A 7624-nucleotide genomic window follows, 5' to 3' on the forward strand; every position below is an offset into this window, starting at 1 on the left:
AGCTGGCCTCGAGCGAGGACACCTGAACACGTCAGGGAGCCCCGGACCCCACCCGCCATAGAGACCAAGGGTGTCCCACACACCCTGCCAGCGAATCTGGAGAGAAAAGTCGTGACGCGCACGAGATTTAAGGCCCTGACATTGTCTCCTCATCTCCGCCGTCGGTGGAGAGGCCCGCATGATCGCACGGCCCGCGGTGCCTCAAAGGAAGCACACGATCCGCGTACTCTCCCCTCATTGGCCTAAAGTTTCGTCCACCGGTTTTCTTTCTTTTTTTTTGCTTCTCAATCTCAGGTAATTACATTAATAGTTTGTAGGGACGCGCGCGCTACTGCGGTTCCTTGGGTCATCACGTCAAAACGACACTCGTTTGTTTCGGGGAGTTTTGTTACGTTTTACTACGTGACATGATAGTGCCCGATTGAAAAAATGTTCATTTTAAACCCTATAAACTCGTAGAGGTTGGCGGAAAACTCTCAAGTCAAAATCCAGGTCCTGGACTACGTTTTGGCCCCTGTAGGATTCTTCCTGGCGAGCTCCGGATCGCCTCTTCTGCCGCGCCACCGCGCCCTCCCACACTCGTCGTTGCCCGCGCCGCGACTCCCGCTCCTGCCACGCGCGAGCCACCCTACACCGACGCCCCCCTCCTGACGGCAGCACGCTCCGGCGTCCGACGCCCGCACCCTCGGGGCTCCGCCGCCGTTTCGCCCGCGCCCCTCGCCGTTACCTCACTTTGGCCTCTGTGCCTGTGGCACGTGGGGCCCGCCCCTGTATTGGTAAAGAAAACGAAAATGTAAAAAAAAAGAATTAAAATAAAGATAATTGATTTAATTAATCATGACCGACACGTGGCATCCACCGTAACGGAACGCCGTTAAGCTATCGGGTCGGGTTTTGGATCCGATAACCCGTTAACAGCCCCGACCAATGGGAAATTTCCACGTGTAAAATTCTTATTGGCCGGATGAAACACGTGTCAGCTCGTCAGTGGGTCAGATAGGCGCCTATGATATGTCGACACGTGCCACGGCCCACCACTGGCCCATTTAGCTTATAAAGTCGGCCCGTTTGACTTGGTCAAAAGTTAACGGGCTGGCCCATGAAAAGCCTGTTAACGGTCTCTTCGCAAATAGCCCATTTTACGGCCCGTTAGGCCCTAAAGGAAATCGGCCCAACAACGTCATGTGGGTCGTCGAATATAACACCAGCCCATTTCACTTTCGGCCCATGTATGGCCCATGACATCTTTCGGCCCATATGAGGCCTTCATATCTTTCGGCCCTTTACAGGCCCACGGTGACTCTAGCCCATAATGAACAGTAATTTTCTTTATACCCGTTAACGGCCCGTGATTTACATGGGCCGATTCCAGCCCGTGTTAGCTTTCGGCCTATTGATGGCCCATACGTTCTTGGGCTCCTTTTCGGCCCTCGATTACTTCCGGCCCGTTACTGGCCTGTTCCCCTAATGGGCCAAATTCAGCCCATGGCAAGAGTCGGCCCGTTACTGGCATGTTCTCCTAATGGGCCAAATTCGGCCCATGGCAAGAGTCGGCCCGTTTCTGGCCTGTTAACCCGTTGCGCCGTTCCAGCCCGTCCTATATTCTGGCCCATTAACGACCTGTTATGCCTGTGACAGAATTAAGCCTTTACTGTCATACGGCCTGTTAACGGCATGTTACCGTGCTGGGCCGATACCAATTACGCCCGATTACGGCCCATGTAGACCCATTTATCCGACGGCCCGAGGCCCACCGATTACAGGCCCATTTATCGACGGCCCGTAGGAGACCCATGGATCCTACGGCCCGTATATGGCCCATGGTAGTTGCGGCCACTAGCAAACCAGGGAAAAAGAAGACTAGGAAATAAATAAGGCCGAAACTAACGCTAGGCTATTAAGGCGATTGCACAGATTACATCCACTCGGCATCAAAGATCGCCACCAGTGCAAATATAGGGAACACCCTACACTATACAAAAATGGCTTGCTGTTTTCTTCAGCCGGTGGCTGCACGTTAAGAATAAATTTTGTATCGCACCAAAACAAATTACAACTATATAACAAAAGGAAGGTTGGCATAAAACTTAACAGTCTAGCAGATAAATGCACCACCAGAAGTTCAGAAGCTTAGTTCATTTGACCTGACTGTTACGTTTTCATGTTGTATTGTCCGATGGAGCACCATAACCCTCGCCTTCATTTCCCATAGGCTCCTGAACAACATAGCAAATGTCTGATAGTCTGGTTTCAAAACCATGCATATCTTGACGACATTGAGCAATGTTTCTCCTTGTTTCACAAAGGGTCTCTGTTAGGGAATGGACTTGTGTCTGGAGATACAACATTGCTTTGAGCTTGCATATCTTGATCATGAGGCAGTTTGGACGATATTGCCTTAACAACCAACCCAGTATTACGCAGGAACGTGCTTTTGGTACTGTTAGTGGACAGGTACTGACCCACTGCAGCAAGAGCTGACATTGCGGTTATAGTTGCCTCGCCACCTTCAGAAGGTGGCGGTTCCACCATTTTTTCCATAGCTCGCTGAAAAGTTGAGGTTTTACATTAGTAGTACCAGAACAGAAGATATTAAGGAGGCAGCAAAACCAAACAAAATAGCTTTGGTCTATATACAGAACTTATTCTGGTGAACCCATGTAAAATATTAGTTGTATTTTATTGCAAAGTACATAATAAAACCAGATTCCAAACATATGACCATGTACCATCGCTAATGTATTGTCTATTTCTTCACATTGTATTGAGGGCTAAGGATAAAGAGACGAAGTTTATAATACGGTAAGTATAGTATGACATCATTCATATCACAAAACAACTGAGAACAGACAAACAGGCAATTGTAACGTTGTGTGGGCAAGTCCAGCACGGAACTAGATTACGGGTCAAGATCAAAGGAACATCACTCCTCTCTTTTAAACCTTGTAAGGTGCAATGATACGCTAAACCAATTGTGTATAAAATTGAAAAGAGTAATAGACATTGGCTGCAAACCATGCAGTTCAAGGCACAAGTCAGAGTAAGTAGTAGTTAAAAGGCATGAGGATTAAGGACTTACAACAACGGCTTTGACTGGTGTAGTCATGCCCTTCTTCTTGCTGGTGTGACAGTCCTTGAAGATTTCCACAGCATTTGGTTCAGGTACTTTTTGGTCCTTGCGGGCCTTCCTCTGCATTTCGAACAAGTCAATATAGATCTGATAATATGGTACAGCGAAAAGAGTGAAACAGCAGCTAATTACAAGAGCCTCGCCGTATGCAATATAGCTACGAGATCCTGTCGTCTGTTGGAATTTCACTTTCGTACGGTTGGCCTTGTTCTTTGAACAGTTCACCTACAAGAAGATAGATTTGTGTGGCACATGCGTAAATAGGACTTCAACATGTGATCTGATCACATATATATAATGTACCTGATACTTCGGATCAGACCAGTGTTGAACAAGGCCCCTCCAGTCTTCATTCGATATATTTTCCACTGGAGATGTTTGGGAAAGTTCACTGTTAGCCTTGCCTTCAAAGTGAGTTTTCCTCAAGTTATACCGATACTGTCACAGAGCAGACTTGAAAACATGGGTGCAAGCTTGTCTGGTTGCATCATCTTGGCTATCCAACTTGAACCTCATATGTTGAAAATTATGGGAGTCTCATTATCAGCAACCTAGAAAGTATGGGACAGAGCAAGATGATATTACTAGTTTCCATACATAACCATACTTAAAGATAAATGGTCGAGGAAAGTGTTGAACTGGGTTTCGTCTTTGTCATTCCTGTACTGAATCCATGTTGGAAGGATACGTACATGACACCTAACGGCAACCGCTGCCTCTGATACTAACTTGGCTGACTCTGTAGCATCACGTGGCCTTTTTAAACCTGCCTCAAAACGGATCTCCATTCTTCCTCCTCTAGATTTAGTTAACCTATCGAGCATTATCCCTGATGTTTGTTTCCTCTTGCGCCTAGGTGCTAGTCCAACAACGAACATAGGAAGTGTTAGTGTACATCAAATTGTGAGACTACATATAAAGAAGCATGTAACTGTAACTTGACTCCAGCAACTACCTTCTTGCTGTTGAAGCTCACAAGGTTCATCTGATATTACCAACTCATCTTGTGTCAAGAGTGCTTGGGAAGTAGTGTCAGGTGGCAAGGGAGCTTGGGAACGTGCTGCTAGCTCAGTTGACGCACGAGTAAGTCGTGCAGCTGGTAGTACTGTGGTAGGTGTTGCAAGAACTAGGGCTGTCTCTGCTTGTTTGGTGGCAGCTATTTGTTTCTGTTTGGCTTTTTTTGCAACTCGTGTAGCATGGGATGCCGTGTTTGTAGAATTTTCCGCTGGACTTTGACCTTCTATTGCACCATCAGTACCAGCAGAATCTGCAGGATTCATCCGCTTCTCATTCCCTGCCATTCTGTGTTTCTTCCTCTTTCTCTGTGCCATGTTAAGTCAAGCCGACAAGAAAAACGAATAACAATTTAGTTCTTCAGAACAAATTGATGCGTGATGCAGATGAACTGCTTTGATGTTAGACAACCACATGATAGGAGGATACAATATGTATGAAAAACAGGACAGAAGAGATAACCAGAACTATGATGTGTAAACTAAGAAGAAGACATTTCACCAAATTAGAAGCAATGCAATGGAAGGTAGACACCATATGAAAGATGCTACAAATATCGCTCTGCCAAGTTAACAGTGTCTCATCATAAATGGCGTTTAAACAAATGTGAAGCAGTACAAGAAATAAATCATATGCAAGATGCAAACAACATCACACTACCATGTCAGAGGTCTCTCGTCATTAGTGCCATTGCATATTCACAGCTTATGATGTATAAACTAAGGAGAAGGAATTTCAACAAATTAGAACTAATGAAAGCTAGACACCATATGAAGGATGCAACGAATATCACTCTACCAAGTTAAAACTGTCTCGTCATAAGTGCCATTTCAACAAATTAGTAGTACAAGCTAGAAAAGAATGTGAGATGTAACCTATATCACACTCCGAAGTCAAACGTGTCTTATGATAAGTGATTGTTGCAGGTTACACAACAGCAGTAATTTGATGTAAGAACATGGTGTGATAGACAAATATTGTATGTTCTAGAAACAGGAACACGTGTCTTATTCAAGTATAATGTGTAAAGTAAGCAGATGGAATTCAACAAAATTAGAAGCAATACAAGCTAGACATCACACATAACATGCAACCACATATAACAGTGCCAAGTTAGAGGGAGCACCGGTGATGCTGCACTAGGGGAGACATGCTCATCATAAACACAGCTTTCTTGAGTGTCTATGCATGTGTTGTCTTGGCAATCATCTTGGGGGTGTGGAGGAGTAGAAACTGTAGAGGCCCTCCGTTCGGAAGGAGCACCTTTATCCGCTGCCTTGCTAACTTCCTTCCGCTTTATTGATTTTGAATTGTCAAGTAAAACCGACAAGAAAAAGCAATAAAATTCTCTCTTCAGAACTCATTCATGCATGATACTGACAATCACTACTTTGCAAACACATGATACCAGGATGGAATATGTACGAAAAACAGGACGGCATGGCATGTTCACAACTGTTTGTGTAAACTAAGCAGAAACCATTCCAGCAAATAAGAAGCAATGCAAGCTAGACACCACATGAAAGATGCAACCAATATGACTCTGCCAAGTTAAAAGCGTCCCATCATAAATGGAATTTCAACAAATTAGAAGTAGCGCATGCTATAAATCATATGAAAGATGCAACTAATATCGCACTGCATATACTAAAGGTGTCTCGTCATGTTGATTGATGCGGGATACAAAAAAAGCAATATTTTTATGTAAGAACATGCTTAATAGACAGATGTACTATGTATTAAATACAGGAAGTCATGTCACATTAACAGGTATAATGTATAAGCTAAGCAGACTAGCACATGCAATTTAACCAGATTGGAAGAATTACAATCTAGACACCATATGAAACATGCAACCACATATCACGCTGCCAAGTTAGAGCAAGCACCTGCGATGCTAGTGTAGGGGAAATGCTGTAATCAACTATAGAGCTACATTCACTATCTTCATCTAGCATTTCTGTTTTTTGAGAATCATGTCGGGAGGCTGACGCTGCATTCTTTAAATGAGTAGTCCCCTTGCCTGCCTGCCTCATCATAAGTGATTGATGAGGGATACACAAGAATATTAGTTTGATGTAAGAACATGGTTAATACACAGATATGCTAGTATGTACCAAAAACAGAAAGGCATGTCATATTCAAAGGTATAATGTGTAAGCTAAGCAGATGCAATTTAACCAAATTGGAAGCAATACAAGCTAGACATCCGGCTGGAGTGGTGATCATGATCATCTAGGACCTGAGAGCCTGGTGGGAGGCGGGCTGCTTCGCCACCATTGCAGCTTTTTAGTTGGCTTCCAGGTGATGCCTATCTTTGCTGGGCTTGTCACTGGCTCGGCCAGTGCCCTGACTAGCTATTTGTCTTCTGGTGCTCACGGGATGGTGGTTCATGTAAAAAAAATATCTTTCCTTATCTTACCGACTTCGGCCTTTCGAATACAAGCTAGACACCATATGGAACATGCAACCACATATGACACCGCGAAGTTAAAGCAAGCACCTGGGATGGTGGTTCATTGCGAGCGAGGTCATCAACTCCAGAGCTACGTTTACCGTCTCCATCTGCTGACACTGCACCCTTTATAGCGCTGTAACGTGTCTTGCCTACCCGCATACGAAGCTGGAGCGACTTCTCTCTTTTCTTTTTGGCTTCTCTCATGGCAGCAGAGTCTGAAATACCCTTGCATAAAAACACAATAGTGAGAGTAAGGGTGAAGTGTGTGCAGAACTAGTGCACTGTAAAAGTAGCAGATAGCAGGTGGCTAAAAAATAAATGACAGGAGACATATGATAGCTCTACAACATTGCATGGCAAACAAAATTAGATTCTACTCCGTATGATTTTGTAATATATGAGCACAGGAAATGCAGGTACTCCTCCAGCACACCACCACATGTGGTCATATCTAAGATAACAGTCGACTGAAAATAAATAGGTCAGTTGATTTTTTTAATGAACCGTCCGATCTATAAGGAACGGGCAGATGGCCTTCGTCTACCTCCCGCCAGTCACTATTGACGATCTTTCTCGAACCGCCAGCGACCACCGGCCCAGACCCCTGCCTCCGCCGCCCCGCCCTCCCATCGACCTCACACCACCGCCGTGCTTGGCAGCGCCCCCAGGCCATTCCTTTAATCCCGGCCGACCTCCAGATCGGGCGCCAGTAGCTCTAGGCCGCACACGCCCCTAAGATAAACACCAAGGCGCTGCTTCCCCGGCGTAATAGGCGTACTAGCACTTGTTACGCCAGGGAATGCTTCCGTTAATTGGGAATCAACTGGCCAAAAATTGAAATTCAGGGGGGCGACGGACCTCTAGCTAAGGTGAAATAGTATATGAGGAGAAACCTTGTGCATCGCAAGTTACTAGGAACATCTAGTATCAAGAAGAAGCGGTCAACTAGTGTCTTCTGTGGGATGAATACCGTGCAAGCAGAGACGTAAGATTTGCACGAATAAGGGAAGAGGAGTACCTTT

This window comes from Aegilops tauschii, chromosome 1 (genome assembly GCF_002575655.3).
Source record: "Aegilops tauschii subsp. strangulata cultivar AL8/78 chromosome 1, Aet v6.0, whole genome shotgun sequence".
In the NCBI taxonomy this organism is placed as follows: Eukaryota; Viridiplantae; Streptophyta; class Magnoliopsida; order Poales; family Poaceae; genus Aegilops; species Aegilops tauschii.